The sequence below is a fragment of the Rhinopithecus bieti genome, unplaced genomic scaffold (genome assembly GCF_001698545.2).
Source record: "Rhinopithecus bieti isolate Rb0 unplaced genomic scaffold, ASM169854v2 scaffold_2272, whole genome shotgun sequence".
NCBI classification, from domain to species: Eukaryota; Metazoa; Chordata; class Mammalia; order Primates; family Cercopithecidae; genus Rhinopithecus; species Rhinopithecus bieti.
In genome coordinates, this window is record NW_016804163.1 from 5,363,172 (window position 1) to 5,378,353 (window position 15,182).

Sequence of the window (15,182 nt, forward strand, 5' to 3'; positions counted from 1 at the left end):
AAAAAAAAAAAAAAAAAAAAAAGACCATCTTTCTATAATTAGACAAAGTGTTAATGGGTCCATATTTAACAAATAACTTTTTATTTATTTATTTATTTGAGACAGAGTCTCGCTCTGTCCCCCAGACTGGAGTACAGTAGTGCGATCTCAGCTTACTGCAGCCTCTGCCTCCCAGGCTCAAGCGATCCTCCACCTCAGGCTGCTGAGTAGCTGAGACCACTGGAGTGCACCACCACACCTGTCTAACTTTTTAAAATTTGTGTAGAAAGAGAGTTTCACCATGTTGCCCGGGCTGGTCTCCAACTCCTGGGCTCAAGAGCTTCCCAAAGTGTTGGGGTTACCAGGTGTGAGCCACTGTGCCTGGTCAAAAAAGAAGTATTAAACAACATTTCTTTTGGTTTGAGAATGTTTACAGTAAGTAATCCTTCAGCTTAAGGTATAAAATAGGGTTTAATTGGCAACTGGCTAAGAACTAAGGAAGTCAAGAAATGTCTACAAACCAAGTGGTTGTGAAAAACTACATATTTGGAAACAATTCCTAAAGAATAACAAAAATAAATATAAACACTAACCTGAACCCATGTAAAATTCCGCAAAACGAAAAACAAGACAAATGCAGAAAGAAATAGTAATTCTAATAGTGGTACATGAACAAATTAAATGTTAAAAAGCATCTGGTTTGTACTCAATTCAAGTTGTTGAAATGTACTCCAGAAAACAAAAGATGAAAATGAGAGGATATATATTTATTTTGTATTCTAAGATGAAAGGGGAATTTACAGTATTTATAAAATTGCAAATAAAATAAAGATGTAATTGTAAATTAAAATCTGTTTGAGTCAAAAAAATGTAAAAATTGATATTAAGAAACAAATTAGTAAGGTGTAGAACAATCTTGGGGAGCTCTTTCCAGAATTTAGTGGCCTAAAAGATGAACGGAACATTGAAAAAACAAAGATACGAATATATAATGAAGGGCTAACATTGGGATAACAATTGTATACATAGAATGAGACCAGAAGTGATGAAAATAGTTTTAAATTTATAGATTATGGCAATTAAAATTTGGGAAATTAGAGAAGAAAATAGTAAGGAGTTTCTCCATTTTTCCTATGGTTACTTTTTTAAGTTATTTAAACACATTTAAATGTAATTTTAAAAACTAACTTGAATTAAAACTAAAGACAGAATAAACATACCTGGTTCCTTAGGGGAAAATAGTTCATATGAAGAAGATAGAAAACAGAGGATAAGTGAGAGGACACTAAAAGATATATCATAGTAAAAATATATGTATCTGTTATTGTTCTGATGATTATTATTTTATTGAGATGGAGTCTCGCTCTGTCACCCAGGCCAGAGTGCAGTGGTGCGATCTCAGCTCACTGAAACCTCCACCTCCCGGGTTCAAGCGATTCTCATGCCTCAGACTCCTGAGTAGCTGGGATTACAGGTACATGCTAACACACCTGGCTAATTGTTTTGTATTTTTACAAAAAAATACAAAAAGAGACGAGGTTTCGTCATGTTGGCCAGGCTGGTCTCAAACTCCTGACTTTAAATGATCTTCTCGCCTCGGCCTCCCAAATTGCTGGGATTATAGGCATGAGCTACCGCACCCGGCCTATATATACCTATTATAAGGGAAATATATGCACACACTTTTGTATGTGTTTGTGTATATACACACACACACATATGTGTGTGTTTAATAAGAGAAGAAAACATATCATAATAGATAAGAAAAAGGACAAATTCTATGAAGGAGAATTGGTTTGCTCTCAATAGATGTACCAGTAGGTAATATGCTCAGGATATTGCATGTTTTAGTTTATCCATTCGTTCAATAAATATTTGTAAAATGTCAGTTTTTTTTTCTGACATTGTACTAGAGTACTGAATATAGATGATTAAATGAATAGATCATATTCTCATAACATTCTCAATCTCATGTGAAAGGTAAGCAAGCAAATCAATAATTCTTACATGATTGTCCATTGCTGTGAAGAGCTTTTAGAGCTGGTAGTCAGTGCAAAAGAATTTATATCACACCAAAGTAAAATGACTAGACAAATAATTCAGGTTTCATTTTCAAAGAGCCAAGATCAGTACTTTATGACTATCTTCATTTCTGTAAAGCCACAGTTCTCTGTATCTAATATCTGACATATCTAAATAATTTAATTTGCTAAAGAAAAACTAGAAGGTTCTGAACATTAGCAAAGGAGAAATTCAGAAAAATTCTACTGTTGTATATGCTGCTTACTCCTATTCAGTCATAGAAATACTAAAACAAATGAGGTCAATTTTTGAAGATACACTATTATTTCTGTTGCTTACATTAGAAGACTACATGTAGAGTTTGTAGTTAACACATGGAGAAAAAAAACAGTAGGATTCTTTATAGGAATTTTTGCTCATTTCTTTCTTTTTCAAGTTGTGAGTCTACAAACTGTGAGGTAACTTTCAATGCAAGAAAGATATTTCTTTGATACACTATAAATATTGGTAAAGTGCCTGGGAAATGTTAGCTAACTGTGAAATTAGAGGAAACAGTTCATGCGAGAACTCTTTCCCTTTTAAAACAATTCCCGACTCAAGAATTTCCCCAAAACATTCTTAATTTTAGTAACTTCCTAGAAGAACTCATTGACCTTACTGAGAACTGTTATACTTGTGGTTATGATTTACTACAGGGAAAGGATACAGATTAAAATCAGCCAAGAGAAAAGACACATGAGCAGAGTCCTGAAGCATATCAAATGGGGAGCTTTCAGTTGTCCTTTTGCTGTGTGATTGTACAGACACACTTTGTATTGCTAACCAGGGAAGTTCACCAGGGACTCGTAGTCCAAAGATTTTATTGGTGCCTCATCACATAGGCATGAGTGATTGCCCACATGGTTGCTCTCCAGCTTCAGCTTCTCTAGAGGTCAATTTATATCATGGGGTCTTATACCAGAGCCTCTAACCTGTATCATATTGTTGGTGTGGTTTAGATCCCTCACGCTAACATTGTTGCTATATATGTGGTTGGCTCAAGGTACCCGGAGAAATAAAGATGCTCCTATCAGGCATGATGTTCCAAGGGACTGCAGATTGCCTTCCAGAAGTCAAGGGCAAAGTCCAGACCACTTTTTGGACAAGGTGAAAGTCTGTGTTACACACTATTTTTAATTTAAGTAATGATAATACAATGTATGCAGAAAATTACTATTAGGAAACTTGTTATCTATAATACAGATAGTTGGAATACAACATTAAGGAATTAGATTTTGAATGTTTTCCTCAGTTTCTTTTATATTCAGAAAACATTTTAAAAAAATATTAAAATGATCATTCCCAGTGTAATTACACAGAATATCTTTGAAATCGGACTTTAAACTTTAATTATTGTAAAACTTAAAGAATATTGACATTGGCAATAAACCCATGTTTAAGTGATTATTCTACAGCTAAGGTTTAATGAATATTAAGCCAATCCCTTTTGGAAATTCTTGAATAGAAAGTGTCCTTAAAACATTATTTTAAAGGTGACTAAAATAACCAACTTTTGAAAATCAGCTTTTAAAAATAGTTCCCCTGTTTCTGGGACCTTATAAGACAGATAGTTCTTTTTTTTTTTCTCCCTCAGGAAAGGACATTTTATGACTAGTCATAAACCATTAACGGTATAGGATTGTAATTGAAATGCTGACATAATCTTAACTATTATAGTGAAATCCTCATCACTTTAATCTCTTAGCTGGTGAAGGAAAATACCATCAAGTACTAAATAGACATTATCCGATATTTTGTCAGGTGATGGGGGCAGTAGTCTTGTTCAATCCAGTACAACTTGATGCTAAGATACCTCAGGTGATGCACAAATATTCTGTGTTTTCACATGTGCACATTCCGTCCATTTAAAAGGAAATACAAACTTCCCATTCTTTCTTCAGACATCAAAATGGGCCTCTGAGAAAATTCAAATGGACCCTCCAATTCCCATCTACTCAGAGGTAAGCAACTCACTATTAAACCAAAAAACAACAAAAATACATGAATTCTAAGATAGAAAACAGGCAACCAAACATTCAAAATAATCACATGTCAGTTTCAAACTGGTTCGATTAGTTCTGTATCCACACTATATCCTGTGAGTTTTATCTCCACCTCAGATTTTGTTTTTAATCTCTGTGGATTTAAGTTACTTCTATCTTCTCTGTGTGATCACCAGGTTTTGAGCTTCTTTTTGAGGAGTAAGGCCATAAATTAATCACTTATGCATTTTCCAAAAGGGAGGTTTATAAACTTCAAATAATGCTCCTAAAACATGATTATTAATTAAAAAATCGATCTTGTAAAATATTATTTTTTGAGATACTCTAGATAAATCATATAACTCTGTAATCTATATGCTCTCTTTCTCCAGAAAGAGAAGTTTGGGTTTTCAGAGATGTTTGTGATGTTATGCTGGTGTACTGATATTTTATATCAGGTGTTGTTAGCAATCTCCTGACATGATGAGGTATGATTTTTGCCTGATACCATATGCTAAGTACATAGAACTTACAAATAATGGCCACAGACCTAGTTTTTAACCAGTTTGCAGTCTAAAATTTATAATTTCCTTCTCATATTTATGTTTTATCTTTTTTAATAGGATATTACATTTTTAGTCATGAAATATTTATGCAACAAAACTATATTACTGAAATAGTTTTTGAACATAATTTCTTCAAGACACATTTGGAGAGACATCGATATATTTACAGATTCATGGTTCTGGAACTGTTTTTCAGTTACTAATAGTTTGTCTAATACTGTGATAAAAGTTTTCTAACAAGTTAGGCAGAGTTGGTTTCAATAAATGACTGTTGTATTTTACTAGAACAACTGCATAAAATTTTAATGTATGGTGAGGATGAATAAGACTTTTCATTTCCTGTGTGTGTGTGTGTGTGTGTGTGTGTGTGTGTGTAGTCTTCATTCATTTATTATTTCTTTTTATTTAAACACATTTTGAGGAGAAAAGTATGGAACCAGGTAGGCAATCTATGAGCATTACCATTCCTTTCTCCGAAGGGGAGATTTTGAGATTATGAAGGTTTTATGTTCTAGGGAGATGCATGCCTACAGTATCCAGAAGCTTAGGTTAGGCATAAAGCAGAGCCTCCACTTGCTCAATGACTGCATAGAAGGAGGTTTAAAAAAACTAAGTAGATGAATCAAACACTGGCATATTATCCAAAAGACTTATCACTCAGAGAGCACTAGATGGTGAAGGAGAATGTGATGTGGCAAAGTGAGATAGAAGCAGTTATTTCTGACAGGCTTTTTATCTATATATTTGCTAAACAAATTTGCCTTTTGTTTTTGTTTTTTTTTTTCATTTTCAAAAAAAGGAGGAGAGATAGTAGAGTAGGATGAGGATACGACTTAATAGCACTTGTTAACCCAGAGTAATAAGCATGGTTGAGTCTAGAAAAGACTAAAACTAGAAGTTTCAGGTTCACACTAAATGAGGCCTGAATCTTCCACCTGCCTGGAAATATGATGCTTCCAGGCTACCTATGGTACAGAGGTCAGATTAATTTTTACAGATTGTTTCCTAGGTCTTTAAATGACTCATAGAAAATTAACATTTTGTGACCTTACAAAAAATTAAATCCTACTTACGGTTCTATCCAGAAACACCTAAGAAACAGTTAGTTGCCCAGAATTTTTTGTTTGGTTGTTTTTTCACCAAATCTGTCTTGGGAGGGAACCAGTCCTGAGGAAGGCCTGCCTAGGTGTTGCCTAACAACGGCAGCAAAGTGACTTCAGGGAGCCATCCATGCAGCCAAGCTGAGGCTAACTCATAGGGGCTTTGGGTGCTCATAGAGTGCTCCTCTCCAGCCCGGGCGACAGAGCAAGACTCCGTCTCAAAAAACAAAAACAAAACAAAAAAACAAACAAAAAAAAACCAAGTTATTAGGTTCTGGGTACATGTACAGAATACGCAGGTTTGTTACATAGGTAAATGTGTGCGATGGTGGTTTGCCGCACCTATTAACGCATCACCTGGGTATTAAGCCCTGCATGCATTAGCTATTTTTCCTAATGCTCTCCCTCCGCCAACCCCACAACTCCCACAGGCCCCAGTGTGTGTTGTTCCCCTCCCTGTGTCCATGTGTTCTCATTGTTCAGCTCTCAATTAAGAACCCAAACTGTTTTAAACAAATTCTGTGTCAGGGCATTCAGCTGCATGATAAGCTACATGATGACCATTTTATTTACAGAAAATTTTCATTGGCAAAAAAAATTACTGCAAATTAAATTATTATTTGATTTTTTGTTATTGCCACCCGCTAGACATTTTCTTGTCTCCAGGACAAGGAGACAGCGAATCTTCTTTTCAGAAGTCCTTCAGAGTAATCTGACTGACAAGTCACCCCCACTGATTACTAGGCTGATTCAGCTAATCAGGTAGGCTTGATGGCATTTATTTCCTCTTTTACTCACTGGCAAATACATTTTGCTCTTCCATTTCAAACTCTGTTCAAACTTCTATTACAGAAGGGACTTTCTTTAATCAGCAATATAGTAGCTATGTTTTATAAGTAGAATATATATGAAAATGTGGACCCTGTAATTACATGATAGCACTTGCTTCTTTAGAATTTTTTTTCTAGACTACTAAGATTGTTATAGCATGTCAGAAAATTTAATTCTTGCACAAGCATCAGTTTATTCTTTTACTCATTAATCCATCTGTTTAAATGATATGACAGTACCAAACACATCCATAATCCTCAAAGATTGTTTATTTTAGTGAGAGATAGTAACAAAAAGCAGAGATGTATCATAATATAGTGTATTCCATATTAGAGATGTCCTCATAGATTCACATAAGCAGTAAAGCTAATGTATTTATTACTCCACTGAGTTTACAAAATATATACTTTAAAAATCTCATTTTCAAATAATTTCAGACTTAAAGAAGAATTACAAGAATAACACAGAGAATCCCTGGATTGCCTTCATCTAGGTTTTCCTAATGCTAATAGTTCCATAACTTTGATACTATTGCTGAAACTTAAAAATTACAATTGGTACAATACTAGTAACTAATGTAGAGATTTTTTTCAGAATTTATGTGATTTTGAAATGAATGTCTTTTTACTTTAAGTTATCCAATCTGGAATCACACATTGTACAGTCAATGATCTGTATCCATGGGTTCTTCATTCATGGATTCAATCAGCTGCAAGTCAAAAATATTTAGAAGAAAAAACAGTAAAAAAGAGCAATACAATAATAAAAAATCCAAATTAAAAAAACAGTATAATGTAACAACTATTTACAGACAATTTACATTGTGTTATTTATTACAATTAATTTATAGCTGATTTAAAATATGTGGGAGGATGTGCATTGGTTTTATGCAAATGTTACACTACTTTATATTAGGGACTTGAACATTTGCAATTTTGGTATCTTTGGGGTTCCTGTAGCCAATCCCCCACTGATGCCAAAGGAAGACTGTATTTAGTTTCATATCTTCTTAGTCTCCTTCAATTTGTGACAGTTCCTTGGTCTTTCTTCTTTTATGATCTTGACACTTTCCCAGATAAGTGGTTAATTATTTTATTTTATTTTATTTTATTTTTTGAGACAGAGTCTCACTCTGTCACCAAGGCTAGAGTGCTCACTGCAACCTCCGCCTCCTGGGTTCAAGCGACTCTCCTGCATCAGCCTCCCAAGTAGCTAGGATGACAAGCGTGTGTCACCACAGTTGGCTCATTTTTGTATTTTTAGTAGAGACAGGGTTTCACTATGTTGGCCAGGCTGACCTCAAATTCCTGACCACAGGCAATCCACCCAACTCGGCCTCCCAAAGTGCTGCGATTATAGAACTGAGCCACTGGGCCCAGTTAATTATTTTATAGAACATTTTTCAATTTTGGTTTGTCAGATTTGTTCTCATTATTAGATTAAAGCTTTGTCTTCTTGTCCCCTTCTCATGTCAGGAGAACATGATGTTGCTATATCTTATTATTGTTAACCTTCATTATTTGTGTAAGTATCGTGTCTGCTGGGTTTTGCTGCTGTAGAGTTACAATATATACCTTTGAAATCAATAAATAAATAACCTGAGGAAGATACTTTCAGAATATGTAGAAGTATATCTCTGTTCAAACTGTCACTTACCAATTTTGGAATCCATTAGTAAATTTTATCTGCAAATCTAAAATTGTAATTTTTTTTTTTTTTTTTTTTTTTTTTTTTTGAGACTGAGTCTCGCTCTGTTGCTCAGGCTGGAGTGCAGTGGTACAATCTCGGCTCACTGCAAGCTCCGCCTCCCAGGTTCAAGCAATTCTCCTGCCTCCGCCTCCCCAATAGCTGGGACTACAGACACCCGCCACCACGCCAAGCTAACTTTTGTGTATTTTAGTAGAGTTGAGGTTTCACTATGTTAGCCAGGATGGTCTCGATCTCCTGACCTCGTGATCTGCCCACCTGGGCCTCCCAAAGTGCTGGGATTACAGGTGTGAGCCATCACATCTGGCCAAAATATTAATATTTCAATGGTACTTTTGAAATGTCCTCAGTTTAAAATTATAATGTATTTATACATTTATTAATTGAAATGCTTCTGTGGAGGAAAGGTGTATTTTATTCCTCTATTTACTTATNTTTTGAGACTGAGTCTCGCTCTGTTGCTCAGGCTGGAGTGCAGTGGTACAATCTCGGCTCACTGCAAGCTCCGCCTCCCAGGTTCAAGCAATTCTCCTGCCTCCGCCTCCCCAATAGCTGGGACTACAGACACCCGCCACCACGCCAAGCTAACTTTTGTGTATTTTAGTAGAGTTGAGGTTTCACTATGTTAGCCAGGATGGTCTCGATCTCCTGACCTCGTGATCTGCCCACCTGGGCCTCCCAAAGTGCTGGGATTACAGGTGTGAGCCATCACATCTGGCCAAAATATTAATATTTCAATGGTACTTTTGAAATGTCCTCAGTTTAAAATTATAATGTATTTATACATTTATTAATTGAAATGCTTCTGTGGAGGAAAGGTGTATTTTATTCCTCTATTTACTTATTCAAATATATACATATATATATACACACACAGACAAACATATACATTGTATTAGTCCATTTTCACACTGCTGATAAAGACACACCTGAGACTGGGCAATTTCTAAAGAAAAAGAGGTTTAATGGACTCACAGTTCCATGTGGCTGGGAAGGCCTCACAATCATGGTGGAAGGTGAAAGGCACTCCTTACATGGCATGAGGAAAGACGGAATGAGAACCAAGTGAAAGGGGAAGCCCTTTATAAAACCATCAGACCGCATGAGACTTATTCAATATCATGAAAACAGTATTTGGGAAACTGCCCCCCATAATTCAATTGTCTCCACAACACATGGGAATTTTGGGAGCTACAATTCAAGATGAGATTTGGGTGGGGACCCAGCCAAACTGTATTTTCCACCCCTGGCCTCTCCCCAATCTCATGTCCTCACATTTCAAAGCCAGTCATGCTTTCCCCAAAGTCCCTTAAAGTCTTAACTGATTTCAGCATTAACTCAAAAGTTCACAGTCCAAAGTCTCATCTGAGACAAGGCAGGTCCCTTCTTCTATGAGCCTGAAAAATCAAAATGTGTTAGTTACTTCCCAGATACAATGGGGGTACAGGTATTGTGTAAATACACCCATTCCACGTGAGAGAAATTGGCCCAAATGAAGGGGCTAAAGGTCCCAATCAAGTCCAAAATCTAGCAGAGCAGTCAATTCTTAAAACTCCAAAATGATATACTTTGACTCCATGTCTCACATCTGAGTCACACTGATGCAAGACGTGGGTAGCCATGTTGTTGGGCAGCTCTACCCCTTTGGCTTTGAGGGGTACAGCCTCCCTCCTGGCTGCTTTCATGAGCTGGCATTGAATGTCTGTGGCTTTTCTTGGTGCAAGGTGCAAACTCTTGGTGGATCTGCCATCTGAGGTCTGGAGGAAAGTGGACCTCTTCTCACAGCTCCACTTGACAGTGCCCCAGTGGGGATACTGGGTAGGGGGTTTCAAACCCACATTTCTCTTCTGCACTGCCCTAGCAGAGGTTCTCCATGAGGGCCCCATCCCTGTAACAAACTTCTGCCTGGACATCCAGGGGTTTCCATACATCCTCTGAAATGTAGGCAGAGGTTCCCAAACCTCAATTCTTGACTTCTGTGCACCGACCGGCTCAACACCACATGGAAGCTGCCAAGGCTTGGGGCTTGTACGCTCTGAAGCCACATCCTGAGCTATACCTTGGCCCATTTTAGCCGTGCCTAGAGTGGCTGGAATACAAGTCACCAAACCCCCGGGCTGCATGCAGCAGGGCAGGGCCTGGGCCTGGTCCTAAAACCATTTTTCCTCCTAGGCCACTGGGCCTGCCTTTGATGGGAAGGGCTGCCACAAAGGTCTCTGACATGTCCTGGAGACATTCCCCCTTGTCTTGGTAATTACATTTGACTCCTCATTACTTATGCGAATTTCTGCAGCTGGCTTGATTTTATCTTGAGAGAATGGGTTTTTCTTTTCCATTGCATCATCAGACTGCAAATTTTCTGAACTTTTATGCTCTGTTTCCCTTTTAAAACTGAATGCCTTTAATAGCACTAAAATCACCTCTTGAATGCTTTGCTGCTTAGAAATTTCTTCCACAAGATACCCTAAATCATCTATCTCAAGTTTAAAGTTCCACAAATCTCTAGGGCAGGGACAAAATGCCACCAGTCTCTTTGCATAGCAAGAGTGACCTTTACCCTAGTTCACAAGTTCCTCATTTCCATCTGAGACCACTTCAGCCTGAATTCATTTTCCATATCACTATCAGAATTTTTATCAAACCATGCAATAAGTCTTTAGGAAGTCCAAACTTCCTCACATCTTCCTGTCTTCTGAGCCCTCCAAGTCCCTAGGAAGTTCCAAACTTTCCCTTATTTTTCTACTTTTTTCTGAGTCCTCCCAGCTGTTCCACAATCTGCCTCTTACCCAGTTCAAACTTGCTTCCACATTTTTGGGTATCTTTACAGCAGTGTACCACTAACTGGTACCAGTTTACTGTATTAGTCCATTTTCACACTGCTGATAAAGACACACCTAAGACTGCATACTTTATAAAGAAAAAGAAGTTTAATGGACTCACAGTTCCACATGGCTGGAGAGGCCTCACAATCATGGTGGAAGGTGAAAGGCACGTCTTCCATAGTGGCAGAAAAGAAAAAATGAGAGCCAAGTGAAAGGGGAAACCCTTTATAAAAACGTTAGATTTTGTGAGACTTATTCACTACCACCAGAACAGTATGGGAAAAACTGCCCCATAATTCAGTCATCTCCCACCTGGTCACTCCTACAACACATGGGAATTATGGGAGCTACAACTCAAGATGAGATTTAGGTAAGTACATAGCCAAATCATATCATATATATTTAATGTATACACATATATGTATTTATCATTTGGTATTTTATTATATGGCTTGTAATACAAAACTATCAGTATTTCTTTAATTGCATAAATGGTTCCAAATTTGCCCATTGTGAGCTACTTCAGGTTGGCTTCTGTGATTTATGTATATTTTTTAAAGGTTTCCATTCTTTTGTGGGGATTTTCTTACTTTTGGCATCACAAAATTCATAAGGCTTCTGTATTATCCTCTGCTTCAGCCTTGGGATCAACTAATTCTCTAAGGAGCCATATTTCTTTTCTTAAAAAATGGTACTTAGAAACCAAAAACTCAACAGTTAGTGTGCATGGTGCCAATGGATGTCACTGCTTTTGGGTCTCTCAGTGTACAGTTTTAAAACTCATGTATGTATAATAACCTATGTGTATACACATAAACACACACACATCTCTGACTCGAATTCAGCATCCCAGGCTTTATTCTTGCATTCTTCCTTTTTTAAATTTGTAACTTATTTCTCTGACAAAAGAAACCCAAGTCTCTCATCTGCAATTTATTTACTTATTTGTTGAGTTCTAGTATACATATAATCACAGAACTGTTTATGCATACCAAATTGAGAAATACATTTTCAAACTAATGTGCAGTATTTGCTTGTGATTATTTTCTTAAAAGTAGCCAAATGCTACTTAAGTGAGTTCATTTTCCCTTATTCCATTCATGTTTATGTAAATGTTGAAAAAATATTTAATTTTATTTAATTAGTTGTATAGGTACAGTTTAATTTTACTGTTTACAATTTGAATTTCATTTTATCCTCCTCCTTATATTTTTCTTGCTCTTTAAGAAATTTACATACAGTTCAATTCACAGGTTGTGATGTACAAACAAATGAAAAGAATGATCTATCTATCACCATAGTTATATATACCTCTCTGTAAGTATTCTCTTATGTGATCCCTTTTTGGTCAAAACCCTTCCCTCCACACTCTACCCCTGGCAACCACTGATTTGTTTTCTGCCCCTACAATGTTTCCTTTCTGGACAGTCATATAGATGGAATCATGAAATATTAGTCTTTGGAGTCTGTTTTTAACCAAGTAAAATGCATGCAGCATTCATTTATGTGGTTGTGTAAATCAAGAGTGTTTCTTTTTATTTTTGAGCAGGTTTTATCTTTTATCTTATGAATGCATGTTAGGTGTCTATCCATTTACCTGTTGAATGACCACAGGATTGTTTCCAGTATCTGGTGATTTTAAAGCTTCCATAAACATTGGTTTAAAGGATTTTGTATGAACATATGTTTTAAGGTACCTTGAGTGAAATTGCTGGATCATATTTTAAGCATATGGTGATGTTTTGTGAGAAAGTATCAAACTGTCTATTGAAGTGACTGTGGAACAGGAAAGGTTCCCCAATCCCCTTGCAAGGAGTGTGATGGGGTGTGGCTCGATTCTTAGGTGCCCTACTGCAGAAACCCCTGGGGGAGAATGCAGATGGGCAGGTTGTGGGACTCTGACTCCCTGTGTTCTTGAAGGACGGAGACTTTTCTGTATCTTGGGCTTCTTGCCATGGTGTACCAGGCACAAGAACTAGATCACACGGGGGGCTTGGAGAAAGAGTGCAAGGTTTTGTTGATTGGAAGCAGCTCAGCAGATGGGGGAGCTAGAAGGGGATGGAGTGGGAAAGTGGTTTTCCCCTGGAGTCCAGCGCTCAGTGGCCCAGGGTCTGCTCCAACTGTCCCAGTCAAACTCCACATCATTCCACATGTTGATGGCCTGCCAGCCTCCCAGCCTCTGTCGGTGTGCTCTTCCATCCTTGTCCTCTCAACATCCAGCTGCTTGTGTGTTCTTCTGCTGATGTGTTCCTCTAAACCTCCAATTGCTTATGTGTCTCCCTACTAGGGTCGCAGGGTTTTTATAGGCACGGGATGGAGGTGTGGCAGGCCAGGGTGGTCTTGAGAAAGGCAACACTTAGACAGAGAAACAGAAATGCCTGTCCTCACCTAATCCATGTGCACAGGCCCAAGGGTGGAGCCCTCGCCAGGGACCATGCCCTCCTCTACCCAGCACTTCCCTGTCCCCCTTTTATATCAACTCTTAACATTTGAAATTTACACCAGAAATCTATGAGAGTTCGAGTTGCACAGCATCCTAGCCAGCACTCCCTACTATGAGGTCTGCATTCTTGTGATACTCCCCACTGGGTTGTGATGTAGTTGATGCATGATGCTTTCAAAATTTTACTAGATTCAACATCACATCTCTGTTCATGAGAGTATTGGTTTGTAGGCTATCATGTCAGAACAATGTTGATGTAATAGGATTAGTAGGGAAGTGTTTGCTTTTATAAATATAAGTAAATGTGCTCACCTATATTATAGACAAAAGCATTGGCAAAACTAAATCTTGTGGTATATCAAAGGTCATTTCCTCCCATGTGACCTCTTTGAATGAACGCTTAAACCGTGTCTTTCAAATAGGCAAAAAATCACAAAACTAAATTTAATTACTAAAATATAATGTGCAAGCTTATTATCTTCTAGAATCCCTGAAGCAGTATTGTTATGAAGATAATTTTTTCATTGTTTATTTCATAAAACCTTATGAATGATTTGCCCAAGTTTCCCTATGGCTTTTACTTTTCTGAAATTATTTGCTGTAACTCCATATTAATATCTTCCTTCATCTTTTGTTCAAATCTTGTTCACATTTGAGACCGACTAAATATCACCCCAATGAACAATTTTGTCACATTCCTTTATATTTTCAGTCTTTCATAAAATTTTCACTTTTATAGGGGAAACAGTATTATCATGAATTCCTTAACTAAACCTCTTAAATCATCTTAGATTTAGAATCCCAGGACATGAGAAGAAATCATCTTCTCGTTACTATATTGAATCTTCTTTCTATAATTTAGACAGTATATCTCTCTAGAGTGTTTTCAATGACAAAGATGCTGCAATGTTCTCACTACACAGGTGTGTGGTGTGCTGATAGAGGTAAGAGGGCAGAAGTTACAATGAACAATGAAAGGAGAATGACAAGAAAATACATTAATAATGTCGCTGAAGATACAGGACAGAGACAGCTTAGATCTTTTCAGAAGTAAACTCATTATCTAAATTGCAGGATTGCCTTGAAATAGCTCAATTATTTTTACAAACTACAAAATACAGCTCAATCATGACAACAACTTCCTATATAATAGTTTAATATTACATTACAGGAGACCAAACATAAGTGATGTTTTATATATTCTGTTGACATTTTGGGGGGGGACACATCCCATTTATTTTACAATAATAAAAATATGCTTTAAGGGGGCAGGGTGCAGTAGCTCATGTCTGTAATCCCGGGACTTTAGGAGGCCAAGGCGGGCAGATCACGAGGTCAGGAGATAGAGACCATCCTGGCTAACATGGTGAAACTCCGTCTCTACTAAAAATACAAAAAGTTAGCTGGGCATGGTGGCGAGTGCCTGTAGTCCTGGCTACTTGGGAGGCTGAGGCAGGAGAATCGCTTGAACCAGGGAGGCAGAGGTTGCAATGAGCTGAGATCACACCATTGCATTCCAGCCTGGGTGACACAGTGAGATTCCTTCTCAATAAAATAAAATAAAATAATTAAAATAATTAAAATATATGCTTTGGCCGGGCGCAGTGCCTCAAGCCTGTAATCCCAGCACTTTGGGAGACCAAGACGGGCGGATCACGAGTTCAGGAGATCGAGACCATCCTGGCTAACAC